Source organism: Canis aureus, chromosome 21 (assembly GCF_053574225.1).
Source record: "Canis aureus isolate CA01 chromosome 21, VMU_Caureus_v.1.0, whole genome shotgun sequence".
Lineage (NCBI taxonomy): Eukaryota > Metazoa > Chordata > Mammalia > Carnivora > Canidae > Canis > Canis aureus.
In genome coordinates this window covers 48,890,011-48,908,120 of record NC_135631.1, presented here as the reverse complement: position 1 = coordinate 48,908,120, position 18,110 = coordinate 48,890,011, and the positions used below count along the sequence as shown (strand labels likewise).

The window sequence follows — 18,110 nt, the reverse complement described above, 5'->3', positions numbered from 1 at the left end:
ATAGACCCAAATTCAATTCATCCAGGAAAATGGACAGATTTAATTTGGGAGAGAAACAAGAGCAGCGAGGAAAGATTTTAGAGGCCAAGTTGGAGGTGGAGAGGAGAGAGGAAACGATACGCGACAGCTCTTTACAAATACTTGAAGCCTGTCACCTAAAAGACAAAGTAGGTCCTCTGAGGGTCAGGAATGTGCCTTGTTGGAAGGGGCCTGGTCCATGAACTCCATGAATTTAGAAGTAAAACCGAAACTGTATGTACATTTTTCTTCCTGGAGAGAAAGTCCATAGTTTTATTGTTTCTCTTTGAGATCCCCAAAACATTAAAACCCAAAATAGGATTGAAAACCAAAAACGTATTGAAGCCACTGAAATACATTCTCAAGCAGGACTGGAGACCAGGTAAAGGCATGGGCAAGTAAGAAATGGGGGCGAAAGAAAGGCCAGGATGGAAAGTAGAACTCCACGCTGGTTACGACAAGTGTTTATGACAAACGCCCTTGAGGTAAGGTTTCCAGATGAAGTTTTGCTCAAGTCTGACCACTCCGCTCTGTGGTTTCCCTCCGCTGATCTTAAAGGTGATATTTTCTAGCATCTGATGCCTTTAATATAGTACAGACCTTTAGTATGATTATGTGGGGTTTTTTCCTAGAATTCCTCTAGTGGTGTGCAGTTGTTGGACGGTGCTAGAGAGAAATCAGCCCCAGAGATAGCTCCTGAAACAGTCTTGGTTGGGATGCTCTCTGTGTAATCCTCTAGAATCTTCCATACACCTCCCTGCACCCCAAGAAGCAGGCAGCACAGGTGTGTGATTCCCCAGCAGTAGGTGCGAAAGGCTTTAGGCTTCCCTCCTGGGGTGGAGTCGGGATGGGAATCAGGGTGAGGGTCTCACTCTCACTCCCCAAGGCTGCAAGAGGGGCCCCGCTTCCAGGAGCATGACAGAGTGGAGTATTAATTACTTGCTGGATTTCATGCCGAATAAAACCACATGTGTCTTTCAGCTGTGGTTTGGAAACATTTCCACCCTGGATATTATCTGTGAAAATTGGATGGGATTACATCACCTTGCTGCTGGTTTATGCATGTTCAGATTTCATGTCAGTGGGGAAGAGAAGGCGCTTCTGTGGGCTTCTCCTGGAGTGCTTCTCAGAGGGCCAGCAGAATGACTGCGGCAGGCAGAGCTGTCTCTGCCATCTCGGGAGCCTGGAGATGACTCTGCAGGCAATACAGACCCATGAAAGGTTTATAAAAAACAGACAAAAAACAAAACAAAACAAACAAACAAACAAACAAAAACAACTGAGTGTTGTGTTCCTATTAGGCCAACATCAGCATGGAGTAGGGAGGGCGTGAGAAAAGAAGCAGGGAGAAAAGTTAGGGATCCAGGGGCCTGAGAATACAAGATATGAAAGAGGAGAAGCATTTTGCAAAATATGTAGGGTAGAAAGTAACTCTGCTGATTCATGGAACACTGGACAGTGGGAGGATGCAGACTCCCAAGATGAATTCCATCTTCTGGCCTAAGTGACTATGGCGTGGCGAAGCCGTGGTAAACCAAGGTAAAGATGACAAGGGACAGGTTTTAGAGGAAAATAATGTGTCAGGCTGGGCCCCTTGAGCTGTGAGCTGGGTATGTGATAACCAGCTGTGCACATTTCAGGGAACAAGGAGATATAGGGATTTGATGTGTCCCTGAAAGGTTAAGGTGATGGTTTGGGGTCACTGTCCCACAGGGGCAGATGACCGGCCGCAGGGGTGGGCTTGCCCTGGGACAGCGGTCAAGTGAAGACCATTGTAAGCCGTGTTGGTGGGAATCCTGGGAGCACCAATGTTCCCATGAAGGAGACTGGAAAGCAATGCTCAGATTTGGGAAAGACATATCAGGTAGGGGTAAAGGGGGAGGAGAAGGAGTGGGCTTGGAGGGATAAGAAAAATCAGGAGGTGGTGGTTACAGGAATCCAGGCACGTACGGAGTCCCAAGAAGTGTGATAGTAAGTGTATCAAATAATGCAGAAGATTGAGGAAACAACAGCAAAAATAAGTTTTCTTGGAATGTCAATAGGGCCATATATATAAATATATATAAAAATATATTTAAATATATTTATATATTTATTATATATTAATTATATAATATATAATAAATATATATTTATATAATATAATTATATTATATAAATATATATGTATATTTTTTGTCTGGAGCGATTTCAAGGGGAGTAGTGAAGATAGAAGCTACACGATGAGGCTTTGAGATGAGAATGGGGGTATGAACACATTTAGAGAAAAATGCTCCTTTTTCAGGATCCTGGACGTGTAAGAAGAGGGGTTAGTCCAAGTGAAGAGGTGTGAGGAACACTCCTATGGGAGGGAAGGCTTGCGACAAGGGAGGGGGCGACTGCTGGTTCTTTCTGCTAGAACCAGGCAATAAAGCGAGAACCCCACTCCCTGAGCTTGTACCTCCTCGACGCCAAGATGAGATTATGACCAAAGCTCAAGTTCGAAAGAAGTGCATCCCCCCTGCCCAAACTACTTTAATGCAAGTCGTGCTACTACTACTACATTGTTAGAAAAAAAAAAAATTCCAGGACAAACAGGATTCCAAGATAACGAACATAAACCCGGACTCTTGAGGCAGTTCAGAAAGCCTGGTCCCCCGAGGTGGACAGATGAGCACCCCCCCCCCCCGCCCCCCAGAGAAGAATGCAAGGAACACAACATCCGCAGGCGCAGCTGGGGAGCGTGCCCAGGCCCGGCTCCGGGCAGCTTTCCCCGGGATGGTCTCCCACTGGACCAGTAGGGTCCCCTCCCCCAGGGCCAGCTGCAGATGCAGGCGTTGCCAGGCTGTGCTGAGGCTGCTGGGGAGGCCCGGCAGGGTCTGGGTGTCCCCATCACGGCCTCTGCTGGGGTTGACTTCTTGCTCCTTGCAGTGGCAGCAGCTCAGAAAGATTTTTCTGCTGGGAAGATTAGCTTTCATCTTTGAATTGTGGTTTCTGGTTTGGAGGCCACAGGGATAAAGCTCAAAAGTCTCCTTCCTGCTGTCAGAAGTCCCCTTGCTCAGAAGAAACAAAGCCTCCCAGTGCACGGGGCCTGGGCTCTGCTCCCCCCCAGGCAAAGGAGGGTGGTGCTCACCTGGCATCATGTAAGACACCCACCCCGAACCTCTCCCAGGGTATCACCACCTTGGCCGAACGCTGCCCTTGCAAACTGTAGACAGGCTCTGGAAATCTAGAATAATCCCCTTTTTTTTCACAATGTACCATGAATCATTTTATCAGACTCCTTTTCATGGTACATGGAGAAATCTGGACTAAGCAGGGTGCGGGGGTGAGAGCTATGGATCAAAAGGACAAACAGGTGAATGTGTGCGTGGAGGGGGGCGAGGGCTGGTAAGAGCCCGGGACCGGTCACGAGCCTCATAACTTTGTCGGGAGCAGATCTAGTGGAGGGAATCTGGCTGAGCAAGCACATCTTTGTTTTTGCTTTTTGAATTTTGGTCTTATAAACAGACTTTAGGTGAACCCACTTGACAGAGTCCGTATCCGTTATCCCTGTGTCTGGTGCGGACTTGGCAGCTAACGTCGAGAGAGTGGGGTGTTTGAGGAATGACTTTCATTCCAGCCTCTCTGGAAATATTTAATGTCTAAAATATTTAGATAGTTAGGATTTACAACTTTATGGGACCTGCAAAGAGTCACAGCAACTACCTAACTACTGAATCTGATCTCTCAAAGTTTTATTTTCATTTGTTTTATCGTGAAATAAAACAGATGCACAGAAAAGTACATAAAATGCATAGATGTACCATTTAAAAATAATAACGCAGGGAATGAAGCAACTATTTACGCATGCAACAACACGGGTCATTCTCACAAACAAAATATTGAGGAAAAGCAACCAGATTTTAAACAAACAAACGGCAAAAGAATGCATGCCCTGTAATTCCATTTTTATAAACTTCAAAACAGGCAAAACTGACTGAGCGTGCTGGAAGCCAGAATAGAGTTCCCTTTGAGAAGAGGTTAGTGACTTGCCATTCCTTATTCTGTGTACTTTTGCTTTTTTTTTTTTTTTTTTTCCAATTAGGATAGCAAGTGATTTGGATGTAGTGGAGTTTTGGTGCTGGTGTGCTGTAAACTTTAGCTTCTTTCATTGAACCGTACTCTCGCTTCTGCATTTTTGTGTATGTATTTTATATCGAAATGGTTTGCTAAAAATAACGCAGAAAAATACCCAAGAATTCAACACTCATGTAAAGAAATAGACTGTGCTGGGATGACTGGGTGGCTCAGTGGTTGAGCGTTTGGCTTCGGCTCAGGGCATGATCCTGGGGTCCCCGCAGGGAGCCTGTTTCTCCCTCTACCTATGTCTCCTAGGTCTCTGCCTCTCACTCTGTGTCTTTCATGAATAAATAAATAATATATTTTTTTAAAAAAAGGAAAAAGAAAAAGACTGTGCCATTTTCTTAGATACCCACTCTGGGCCTCCTCCCCTCTTCCCCCACCAAGCGTAAGCAGTATCCAGGCTTCGGTGATAATCATCACTGTGCTGTCCTTTATGATTGGAAGACTTTTGAACATATCCAACTAAAGTATTGCTGAGTTTGATCTGTTTCTAGAACTTTTGCAAATGGAATCACATTGCATGTACTTTCTCTGACTGGATACCTTTGCTCATGTTTTTGTGGTTCTTCGATGTGGATTTTTGAAGCTGTGGTTCATTAATTTTCACTGCTCCATAGTTGTCCATTGCATTAACACACTATAAATTCCTTGGCCATTGATAGATTTCTTTTCAAACGTATGCCATAAAATTTAAATCACATATATATTCTTATCAACTAAAACTAGCTTATAGCAGACTCCACGCAGGAGGGTTCGACCTTGTTTTCCAGAAGGGCCGTCTGCGGAAGAGGCATGGGGCCGGGCACCACCCCGTTCTTTCTGGCCACAGCAGTGCAGCTTCACGGCTCCTCTAGCACCACCGTGTTCCCTGGTGCATAGTTATTGACCACCGCTGTGCCTCACTGGTAAATGCAGTGACTTGTAATTTGAAATTAACTTCTTTCCAGGAAATCTTTTTTTTTTTTTTTTAAGATTTTATTTATTTATTCATGAGAGACACAGAGAATGAGAGAGGCAGAGACACAGGCAGAGGGAGAAGCAGGCTCCATGCAGAGAGCCTGACAAGGGACTCGATCCCGGGACTCCAGAATCACACCCTGGACTTAAGGTGGCCCTAACCTGCTGATCCACCCAGGGGTCCCAAACAGCATTTTAATTGAATTATTTTGTCTCTTTACATTTGCTGTAGTGTCTATTATACTGTATTTTGATTTGTATCTATTGTCTTTTTTTTTTTTGGTTGTCTCCTCTGCACTTAGTTTTTCATTTTTGGACTTTTGGGGATTTGTTTTTTATCCATCTTTTTCCTCCTGTACTTTGGATATTATACATTTACTTTCTTTCTTTCTTTTTTGGTGTTTATCTAAAACATTATAGCATGCACATTTATCAATATTAAATTTCATTAACATCTTTATCCTCTTCCCAGAAATATAAGGATCTTAGAATACCTTGGCTCCATTCACCTCCTTCCCAAACTGTATGCTATTTTTATGGTGTGTATTATTTCTCATTATGTCAGAAGAGTTATTATAGACTCATTCTGTCAATAGTCATTAGATATTACCCAATATTATTATTTTGTTTGCTCTTTATTTTTCCTGGCATTCCAAATCTTTACGTGGAAATTACTTTCCTTTGAACCAAAGGACATACTTTAGAATTTCCCTTTGAGAGTTCTGTGGGCAACAAAACCTATCAATTCTTGTTTCTCTAAAAATACCCAACCTCATTTCTGAAAAAAATATTTTTCTTGGGCATAGGCTCCTAGGTTGAATAGTTCCTGTGTTTAGTTGTTTGTTTGCTTGTTTTTCCTCTTAAAACAATGAAAATTCCACTGCCCTGTCTTCTAGTTTCCATGTGGCTTTTGAGAAGTCGGCTGTCAGTCTGACACACTTTTGAAGGCAAATTGCCTCTCATCTCTTGCTTCCTTTAGTACCTCTGCTTTGGCATTCGTGTTTCCCACTGTTAAAATGATGTATGATCATATTTCAAGTCTTGAATCTTTTGCTCTGATAATTCTCATAATTTTCTCTTCCAACATTTCCCTTGCCACATTCTTTCTCTCTCGTACTTCTGGAACTGCCACTAAGAATAAGTTAGATCTTTTCACTCTGTCCTTCGTGTCTCTTACCCATCTTATAATTACTATTTCTTTGTCTTTTTGTTTTTTTGCACTATATTCTTCATAAATCCTACAGCTCAACCTTCCAATTTGATCTCCAGCTTGGTCAAATCTATTTTCAAAAACACACATTGAGTTTTTAAATTTTCATCATTAGATGTTTCCTTTCTAATAGCATCAATTCTTCTTTCAAAACCGCTTTATTTTTTTTACAATATTTTGTTCTCTGCCTATGCAAACTTGTATATTCTATTTACATAAACTTTGCAAATGTAGCTGTTTTGTTTCTGTGTCCAAGTTTCACATAGAGTGTTCAACCCTCTGTTTCTCACTCAAAGATACCTTGTTTCTTCATCTGCTTAGTCATTAACAATGTGAGCTGCTAATTTTCCTCTGTGACTTGTGTGTGTGCATGTGTGTGTGTGTGTGTGTGTGTGTGTAAATCTTGTAAGAACTGAGACAAAGGTAGATACTTTTGAAAGGGATTATTGCTTTCCTCTGCCAGGTGGAATCCAATCTAGGATTATTTAAACAATTCCATCTGAAGTTTTTGGAGCCATCCAGATGCTATGAAATTAGGGCAGCAAATCCACATGAAAGCTACCTTATAAATATAATTTCTCAGTCTTGTCTCCCCTTCCACTCAGTGCCAAGATTTGAGACAAGCAATGTTCTTTCTTTTTCTCCTTTTTTTTTTCTTTCCTTTTTTGCCATTTGCTGGTAGGAAGGTGGGGAAGAGTTGATTTCTAGTTTACTCTCACACTGAAGATATAGCCTCTTGGTGTTCTCACTTTATGGGGGTAGATTTCCCATTCGACTCCTACTTGGAAGGGACCTGTGCTTTACTTTCTGGCCTCTGCACCACACAGGATCATAAAAACTTAAATGGTCAGCTTCTGCAAATCTTTTCAAGGTACAAATACTGGATGAACTGCTGTGCTTGCCTCTCTAGGTTCTCATGTTCACTTAGATTTTGGCGCAAGTATTCATTATTTCCTTGCTGGCTCACCGAAGCCATCACTCAACACTTAGTTATGGAGTGCCTGCGATATGCCAGCAACCTTCCTATGTGCTGGGGATGCACCGGTGTAAGAAACAGACAACAGTTTCCTCCCCTCGAGGCATTTATAGCCTGACCATTGAGTGGTTGTTTTAATAAGATTTTTAAAAAAATATTTCATCTAGCTTTTTTGTTTATTTTCAGTGCATTGATCTAGGTACTACGTAGTCTGACATCTATCAAAATCAGGCCTTATAGGATCGTAATGGTTCTCAAGATCCTTGGTCTCTCTCTTTTTAGCTGCCTTGAATTTAGTGCTTTGAAATGAGCACAGCACTGAGAAACAGGAAGACTAGATAATAGTCCCGTTTTACATCTTAGCAAGTACAGATATGAGACCTGAATTTTCTTCCTGGGTTCAATGGGTTGCTCGTGTCTCGACCACAAGGGTAATCAGGAGGCACGAATGATACAATGTAAGTGAAGGCACACTACAGAGATTACTATTCAGAGGCTAATGTTGTATTGTTTTTGAACTAGAGAAATAGTCCTAAAAGAGTGAAGAATCATGTCCAAAGTCATACTGTAATAGTGTACTGTTCAAACCAAGTCGGTCTCCTAGAGCGAGGGTAAGGTAAGAGTGGGAGAGAATAGTTCTCTCAATGAATAAGGTTCACTCCCAATAATAGACTTAATTTTTCCGGCTTTTAGGGAAAAACAACTCTTCTAAGTTCACAGGACCACCCCATTATGCCTTACCTACGAAAGGGGGTGTAAGCCGCAGCAGTGTGGTCACCCCGAAGAGCAATAAGAAGGCTACATACTGTACGTTCTTGAGAGCAGAAGGAGAGAGACGATGGAGGATGTGTGGGGTGGGGACACAACCTCTCTTTAAAGTCCTATTTTCTAGCGTCCAAGCCCCTTAAAGGACTTTCTCATCTGGGCCTACTTTATTCCCCTGATATCGGGAGACACCCACACTGAGGCGGCTGCAACTGTGTGGCAGGCCTCTTCTGGGTTCTGATGACTAGTGAAATGCAGGTTTCTCAGGAGCTCCAAGGGCCTCCGCTCCACTCGGCTGTGATGCATGTCAGGAAACTCAAGAGAATGTTCCAAGGCTCTGCAGTGCAGCTGGATCAGCTGCTCCCGAGGATGAGGCAAAAGCCTGCAGTGTACCAGCTAATTATGTGCTCCTTTATCTGTGTTCACTGATGGATTCTAGAGAGATTCAGAACACACTTTGTGCTTCTGGCCCAATGCTCAAGTTGCTCTGGAAACACAAGTCCACGGACTAATGGAATTCACAATCATACCCGGACAAAGTGTTTATTTATAATAAAAAGAGAATTTTTCTAATAAAGAGAGGCAGATGTTAACCATCTTGATTCATTTCAAATGTGCTTGGACTAATTCGACGAGCTTCAAATGGAGGATCAGAGGGCAAGCCCTGTTTTCCTTATATCCTTCAGGGTCACATTAAATCCATGTTGTGCTTTCTGACAGATTAGAACCAGGCCACTGAAGGCACTCCACAGTTTCGAGATGCAACTTTTCTACATAGAATATAAAACCCCTCAGTTTGGCTTTCATGGTTATGATTAAGAGTTGTTATTTATGCTAAATACCCTTTTATTCAAGATCTCAGAGATGCAGGGAGGCTGCTTCAAAGCTGATCGTTTTCACACTCTCTGTTTAAACTATCTCTATTCATCTTTAAGCGCCAAATGGTACCAAGGGAAGCAAACCTCAAGGAATGTTAGGGGACACATTCCTAATTTTCTAACAATAAAAATATATGCTTCTCAAGCAGAAAAGACCATGCTCGGGGAATAAGGCTCCCCCGATCCAAGGGATGATGCTGAATTCTGTTTGAGAAGTTTACTCTCGCCCTAAAGCGAAGTGAAACTAGTAAATATTAAGCCCCGTTGCAGACCCACTGGTTAACCAGTTGCTTTAGTGCAAACAGAGAGGCTCAAATATTTTGACTTTCCCATTTTTCACTGAAGTCTTTCTCTAAACCTGACCACAGCTGTCCTTGAGGCCAGATGTTCGCTGTAAAACTCAGTGAATTTAATATACCATGCAAGCTCCCTGCCTTTTTAGACAGGCTGAAGCCCACAGCGTCTGCGTGCATTAGCCTTACACAGCTCTGGTGGCGGGGTCCAGGTGCCTGTTATCCTGGGTGGGGGGTGGGGGGGCAGTGGCTCAGATTGCTGCCGAGCTTGTGCACAACCACCGCATCCAGAACCTTCTGCCTCTATTGAGGTGAAGGGACCCCACAAATGCACTTGATACCGGCAGCTCCTGAAAGTTCTGGGCCCAAGTCAAACACCTTCCCTCTTGGCTGCTCGGCAGCCCAAGCCCGGGGGCAGGCCTGGGGCCTCCCGGGAGAGCCAGCCGTCTGCACGCTGCAGAGTTCCCCTGGCCGCTCCTCTCCCCCACGACCGCCAGTGCATTTTCTGGTCTGTTAATTAGGAGCTCAGGACTGTGCAAATGCCTGTCTGCAGCTCCTCGGGGCGAAGTCCCAAAGCCTGGAGAGCAGTGATGCAATGGAAAGAGCGCAGCTTTCAGAATTGGAAAGGCCCGGGCTTAAATCAAGCAACAGCGCTGAATTCCCTGAATGCCCCTTGATTCCCGCCTAAGCCCTGCTCCTCCCCGCGGAAGGCAGTGATTTGCAAGCCAGGGCCAGGACTGCTTTGGGCCCAGACTGCTGAGCGCCTTTTTAAAGGACACATTAAACGCTCTGAATGCAATTGTGATTGGAGAGCGCAGACACTCCAAGGTGTCGGTACCCAGGCCGCTCCGTCCTCCCCGGCCCTCGCCTCCGGGTCCTCAGCTTGGCCTCCCGCAGGCCGCTTTCCTCTTCGCTGAGACTTGCAATCACAGGTGACATTGCAGGTGGACCCCCCTGAGGCCAGGCTCAGGCCCTTCCTGGAGCCTCTGGGCTGCGCACCTGGCAGGTGCTTGACGGCCTGGCCTCTCTCCCTTCAGGCCTTCAGAGCCTGAAAACTGGCGGGGGCACGGGGCAGGTTTGGGGGAGCTCAGCCTCTGGGGAACTGGGGGTGGGGGGCGCCCTTTCCAGCAGAGGGAGCAGCCCTGGAGGCCTCGCATTTAAAGGTTGCAACCTGGGACACCTGGGGGGCTCCGTGGTTGAGCATCTGCCTTTGGCCCAGGGCATGACCCCCCGGGGGTCCCAGGATCCAGTCCCGCCTGGGGCTCTCTGCATGGAGCCTGCTTCTCCCTCAGCCTGTGTCTCTGCTTCTCTCTCTCTCCCTCTCGGTGTCTCTCAGGAATAAACAAATAAAATCTTAAAAAAAATGGAAGTTGCAACTTGCTGGGCATGACTGGCTGGAACATGCAGAGGAAAAAAGGATGGATCCATGCAGAAAAATAAGCGGCGCACCAAGGATGCGGGCTTTTGTATGGCATGCACATGTGTTTGGATTTTTTCCAGTAAGATCTGAGTAAGCCTGGAAGTCTATATATATGTAGTTTATATAGACCTACATATATGGACTCGGCACACACAGTGTTACATTAGTTTCACATGCACAGTGTGGTGATTTGACCACGCTTCACATTCTGCTATGCTCATGAGAGTGGCTAATTTTTTTTTTTTTAAGATTTTATTAGTTGATGTTATCTTGTTTTGGAGCTGGAGAAAGGGAGAGAGAGTGGGTGAAGGGCAGAGGAAAAAGGAGAGAAGCCCAAGCAGGGCTCGAGGTGGGGCTAGATTTCATGTCTCCGAGATTAGGACCTGAGCTGAGACCAAGAGTAGGATGCTTGCCTGACTGAGCCACCCACATGCGCCAAGGGTGGCTAATTTTCTCTTAAAAGAAACTCCTGCATGTCTCTTAAGAGTTTCCTGATGGTGAGGTGACTCTTCCCTTTTTCAGCTCAGGTAGCTAAATCATATAGTATGTGTCAACCGCCCCCCCCCCCCCCCCCCCGCCCCAACAAATAGGTCAAATAGAGCTGTTTAGGTTTTGACTACTCCTTGTCACTTCCTAGTGTGACTTTGGCCAAGCCCTTAAACATCTGAATGGAGTTTCCTACAACTGGCACCATTTCCGTGGGTGCAAATTTTGGCTCACAGTAAGGGAAAACCTCATTTTGCACATGTTCTCTCTTCCCAAGACACTCTCCTACTCCTCTGCACCCAGGAAACTTCTTTATCTTAGCACAGTTGTGCTCTACCCAGACTGGTCTTTACCCAGTTACTCGGACTGGATCAGGGCCCTGAGATACTTTCCAGAAGCACCTTGGACTGGCCTGTAACAGTTATCTCACTCGTAGTGATTTGCAATTGTTTACCTCTTCTTTTAAAGAAATTACCTTAGATGCTATAGCCTCTGGGCTCTTGCGTACATGAAAAAGCCCATCAACCATCTTCATAAAAGCACTAAGTAAATAAAATAAAGTTATATGGTGATGGAGAATTCTGAGGTTAGCTTGATTTCGTCTCCCACCTTTCTTAGTACTTGTTTTTTATGCTTAGATGACTGAATAACTAATATTTAGAGTTTTATTGAAGTATAATTTACATAAAATAAAATGTACATGATTATAGTTTACAATTTGATAAGTTTCAAAATGTGTATTACCATGAAATAATCACCACGATCAAGATAATAAATGTATTCACCATCTCCAAATGTATCCGTGTGCCTCTTAATAATCATTTCATCCTGTTCCCATCTCCCCTCTCTAGGCAACTGCTGACCTGCTTGTGTCAACTGCACACTAGCTTGCATTTTCCAGAGTTATATATAAATGGAATTATACAATATGTACCCCCTCTTTTTTGGCCTGACTTCTTTTACTGAATGTAATTACTCTGAGATGCATCCAAGTTGTTGAATATGTGAATAGTTCATTCAGATATTTATATAGTTCATTACCGAATAGTAGTACACCACCGTATGAGTCCGCCAAAATTTATTTATCCATTCACCTATTGATAGCATTTGCATTATTTCCAGGTTTTTGCTATTGCAAATAAAGCAGCTATGAACATTTGTGTGTGTGTGTGTGTGTCAATACATTGGAATTTATCAAAATAACACTGTTTGGTGAATGAAAATACAAACCACGCACCAGGAAAAAACATTTGCAAACCACATGTCTGAAAAGGTCTTGTAACTAGAATATGTGTATTTTATATTCGAAAGTTGCTAAGAGAACAGATCTTAAGAGTTCTCATCACAAAAAAAAATAAATGAAGCTATGTGAATTGACAGATGTTAACTGATCATTTTGTGATATATATAACATATATATTCACACCAAATTATAATGTTGTATGCTTTAATACAATGTTATATTTCAATTATATCTCAATAAAACTAGAAAAATATATAAAGAACTGTTAAGATTCAAGGATAGACAACAAAAAAATCCAACTGAAAAAAATGGGCAGAAGATTTGGTCAGACATGTCACCAAAGGAATTATTTAGAAACATTAAACACATTGAGAACATTTGGGTTGCGTCCAAGCTCTGTTAGGCTGGCCCAGAGCCCATTTGGTCTAGAGCTAATTCTTTCCTATGATTGAGGCATCTGAGCACTGTCCCCCAAGGCCCATGATTTCTGAGGTTTTCCAACCTGCCTCTTGGGTACAGAACAATTTCTGGCCCTGTATGAACATCAGAAATTATTTTCCTGAATCCTTTCCGTGGCTCTCAGCTAGCTGACCCTGGAGGGGGATCTCTCGCTGATTTCCAGAGTCCCTCGGGGCAGCCGTCCCCTCTCCAACCCTCTGCCCTGTGTACCCCAGGGAAGCCCATCTCCATCTCCTCGACTCAGAGAAACCACTGGCTCTGTCTGGGTTCCCTTCCTCTACATTATGGCATAGAAACTTTCCCTAGGAAGAAAAAATAGGCAGTTGTAGAGCACATCTGATTTGTTTCTGGTCTCTCAGGTATCACTGTGGTTTGTTGCCCGGGAAGAGAAGGGTGGGTGCATCTAAAGTCTTGAAAATCCTTGTTGCATAGAGTTGGTCTGATGGTTTAGTTTCAGGAGGGAGAGTAAATCCAGTTGCTGCTACTCCATGTCAGCCAGGGTGGAACTCTGAAGGATTTTTTTTCACCAAACAGCTATTGAGCAGCCTTCCTGACAGTTCCTGAATCCTCACGAAAATCCTCTGAGATATAGACATTTTGACCCCACAGAGAGGTAGCATGGATTGTGGGTAAGAACGCAGATGATAACTAAAAGGATTGTGATCTGAACTCTGGCAGTCTTGTTGCCAGCTCCTCATGCTTAAATAATATACTATATAGCCTATTTTTGAAATGTGGTGACTTAATCAGCATTTCCTCCATGTCAGGAGGAAATTTTTTTTTCTGGAACAGAGTATACCTTATTAAGTGAATTTTTGCCCTTACAACTTGAATACATTTTCAAGAACCCATTCTTTGAACTTTTCTTTATTCAAGTACATCTGTCACTTGTGTGTTGGGTTATCTTTGAAACAAAGACTCATCAATGGCAGAAGGACTTGGTGCCATATTTTCTTACCAGGCGATAGCAGTCACAATTACATGATGCTGTGTTATGTTGTATTACCGAGACATGAGATGGAGAAAAACACAGACATCAACAACCCCGAATTGAAAAGTGATTGAGGACAATTGGACACAATGCGAGAAACTAGGAATGTCTTAACTAATTTATCTAGTTATAAATCTTGATAATGTATCCTTTTCGTAGGTGCCAGAACCATATGTGATATAAAACAAATCTGTGTCTATGATTAAATGAGCTCCATCAGTAAATACAAAAATGCTAAGAAATAAGACAGCATTGGGTCATGGTGTAATTATTGGCAGTGCTTTTTCCCTTTTTGAGTGGTACATAAAATAACGATGTGTCTTACAGTTGATGGTAGCTTTGATTTAATGAAATATGGTGTCATCTATCTAAATGTTCCGGGTTTTTCTTTCTATTTCCCCTCTGCACCAACCCTTACCTAAAGCTTTTATTTCAATAATTAAATTTCAGACATCGTGTTTGGTTTATTATAGTGTCTAATATATGTGTTTCCAGTGCTGCTGTTTTGTCCCTTATTTTGTTTCTTTAACTGCAAATCTCCATTTTTTTCCCCAATTCATTCCATTGTTTTTACTATTCCTTTCTCTGAGCTCTTTCTTTGAAAATGAGTTTTTATTAAGTTCTGTGGTGGTAAGGGAATTTCTTTCATTTCCTTGGACTGAGTTCTTGCCTATGGAATTAATTTCCCAGAAGGACTTTCTCACTTTATTTTTTCTACTTAAGCTTCAGCCAGATTGCCCCCCATCCATCCCTTCCTTCCTCCTGTGGGGTCCTGCCCTGGCCTGCCCTTCCACTTCAGCCTGTCAGATTCTCACTCATTCTTCAATGTCTGTCTCAACGACTTGGTTAATAATGCTCTTCATGATTTTGTGGGACGATGAGACTCCCTTCCTTCTTCCACCCCCTCATAGCACCTTTGTCATCTCTTGTAGATCTTATCAGATTCTCCCTCAGAGTTTCATTATTAGGATCACTGTGCAATAGGTTTTTGTTTTGTGTTTAGCAGAACTTTGTCTTCCCCAGTCAGAGGAAGGTGACTGTATATAATAGATTCTTGACAGATATTGGTTGAACTAAATCGATATACCTAAATTATATGGAAAATCTTCATCATATGAACTGGTAATTTCCTAACATGATTTTAAAATCCTTGAAGAGTTCTTAATACATCTCAAAGAGTGATTCCCTACCTTTAGGACATGTGAGAATCACCTGTGTTAGTAGGTTTTGTTAGTTTTGAACAGCAGTCCTTGTTTCCGGCCAAATCTACTAAAACTGTCATCATTGAAAATGAGCCCCCAGAAAGGATTTTAAAAGCTCTACAGAAGGCTCAGTAGGTTAAGTGTCTGCTTTTGGCTCAGATCATGATCACAGGGTCCTGGGATTGAACCCTGCATGGGGTTCTCTGCTTAGTGGGAGGCTGCTTCTTCCTCTCGGCTGCTCCCCTTGCTTGTGCTCTCCTCTCTTCCTCAAATAAGTAAATAGAATCTTTTAAAAAGTAAAAAAAAAAAAAAAAAAAAAAAACAATAAAAGCTCTACAGAAAACGTTAAAATACTGGTCATAAAAGGTTAAAATATTGGTTTTAGGAAGTCAAAGCATTTTCTTCTGAGCCATATGTAGATTTAGGGGATATTTCTTAGATCTCCTAAACTGAGCATGTGTCCTAATTAAGGAAAATGGTGCATGTACCACAATAGCCAATAATCTATTTTTCCCAAGAAAGAAAAACGGTAGAACAAATAAAATATGGGGCTACTATAAGCCATTTCTTCGCAGATTCAATACATATATGGATGTAAAAATAATCTAGCCCTGACTATTTCTTCTTCCATAAATACCGTGGCATAAAAGAGAGAAACACACATTATAATTACCTTGTGTGTCTGCAGTAACAGAAGCTCCAATGCTAGAGTATACATTCTGTTGACTAAGAATAAAGCAATTTTCTTTCTTTCTTTCTTTTCCTTTTTCATTCCTTCTTTCTTTTCTTTTTTTTCCTTTTCTTTCTTTCTTTCTTTCTTTTTTTTTTTTTCCTTTGGCAGTGTCTGCTTTATTTTGTGTAAAGAGTCTGGAAACACGATTTTCAGCATGGCTTGCAAAGCATGTATGGGCAAGTTTTAAGAGCATATTTGTACACCACCCCAGGTAAGTCATCAATCAGGTAATTTGTGCAGTTCTCTACTCTGTACTGAGTAACCCAGTGTTAATCATCCTAAAGCATTAGAGTCTTTATTAAGAATTAATGTGTTTATGTTAGTGTCTGTGCAAATTTCAAAGTAGCCTCTAGGGTTCCCGTCCTCCAGAAATTTAGAACCTTATGTGGATGAAAGAATGTGGATATAAATGAATTTATTTAAGTGACACAGAATTGATAGGATAAGTATTTTTTCCTTCCATTGGTTGTAAATAGGCATGTCTTTATGGATCCACGACTAATAATGAATTTGCACACACCATGCAGCAGAGACGCTATGAATCTTCTATAAAGATACAGACATTTGAAATGCCAAGCTTTGGAAACAACAGGATTACAACCTTTGAGGAAAGAGAATGGGTCTGGACTTAAGTCATCTATTGTGGCATCAGATATCGGATCACTAGGACATAAACCTGTGGCTTACCTGTGAGAAGTCCAGAGTCAATCAATGTTCACACATAGAGAATTCCTTCTGCATTACTTGAGTTAGACGAAGATACTACACTCAGTGCTAGCTGCTTTTTGAAACCCTAAAACATATTCCTTTTGGCAGCAAAGTCCGGGGAAGATGTTTTCGTGTGATCTGTTACTAGAATGTAAGGTTCTAGAGAGCAGAAATGCATTTATACCCTGGTGCAGTCCTAACACCAAGAACAGTGCATGATACGTAGTATATGCTCAGTAAATATTCTATGCAATGCCTTCAATTTAAAATTTTCTGTTTTTATTTTAACACTTAGTTCCTGCTTATAAATCAGTTCATTAAAGAAATTTGGAAAAATTTTGAAACCTAAAGCAGGATATAAACATTATTGATGATACCACTAACTAGAGGTAATCATTATAAACTTTTTTGGTGGTTAATGTGTGAATGTTTTTATAAAAATGGTTTGGTGCGTGTGTTTGTGCATGTGTGTGCAAGCGTGTGCATATGTGTGTACACACGAGAATCACTGAATTTGTATGCATAAAGTTTTTGGCAACATATCATGAGTGTTTCTCATATGTTTAAATTCTTTGGAATCATCATTGTTAGTGGTTATATAATTTTCAAGCCTGTAGCCTTATCATAATTTGTTGGGCACATGCTCTATTTGGGACAATTCAGGTTGCCTTATTTAGTCACTTTTGGTAAAAATAAATAATACAATTATAGATGTCCTTATATGTTAGTCTTTTGACATCACTAATTATCCCCTTAGCATAACTTCTCTTTGAAATGGTTATAGAAGTTTATAGTGAAACAAAAATTTTTGGGAATTTCATTCTACTTCACTCTTGATAACATCAATTATTCTTTTCCAGTTTCCAACTCTATAAAAAATAATATCTCATTATGTGTGAATTTGAACTTTATTTTTCATTTGTATGTAGCAACATGTTTTCACAAATGGATATTTTAATTAATTGATTATATAAGTTATTTATATGTTTTGGGTAGTCTTTTTCTTAGTGACTTATAAGAGCACTTTACATATTATAGATAGGAAGCATTTATCTTTTGCACAAATTCTTCCCCTTTGCCATTTCACCTTAAATGTTCTTAATGCTTTTGATGCACAGATTTACATTTTTGTATATTCCAACACATTAAATTGTGATTTATTTTCTAGCTTTCATTCCTACAATGGTCTTTGTTAACTGGCATCACCTATGATCATTTCATTTTAGTCCATTTGTGGCTTTATATTTCAGGTAGGCTGAATTTTTTAAATCAATTTATAATTTATTTCAATGTAATTTCAGAAACTGAATTTTATCTTTTACCAGTCGTCTTGTTATAATTTATCCAATAATGGCTTCTGTCCTCAATTATTTTGTATACAAATTTGATGATATATTAAATTTTGTCCTTGATTTCTTCAGTTAGAATATCCACCTCTTCGTACTTAACATGTACCAAAGCTTGATAATACCTTATATGTGGTAGAATAAATCTCTTCTCTTTATTCTTAATTTTTTTCTTGAATATAAAGGCAATCTCCAGTAATTTTAAATTTCAGGTAAACGTTAGAGTCCTATTAACAAGTACAAAATGGGGGAAAGGTAAGATTTTTGTGAAAAGTATATAACTAACATTTTAAAATAACTTGGGAAGAAATCTGTTTACAA

The 18,110-nt window shown here is 41.3% G+C and overlaps 1 long non-coding RNA gene across 2 annotated transcripts in view; it reads left to right on the top strand.

The window, feature by feature from the left end:
- Positions 1-17,886, top strand: part of LOC144293054 (uncharacterized) — a 78,471-nt gene extending 60,585 nt beyond the window's left edge. The window contains exons 5-6 of one of the 2 annotated variants that reach the window (XR_013360538.1): positions 15,844-15,946; positions 16,212-17,886. This is a non-coding gene — a long non-coding RNA (uncharacterized LOC144293054). Of the gene's footprint in view, positions 1-7,958; positions 9,177-15,843; positions 15,947-16,211 lie in introns of those variants that run through there. The other variant, XR_013360539.1, reaches the window with a different exon arrangement.
- The last annotated feature ends 224 nt before the right edge of the window (positions 17,887-18,110 follow it).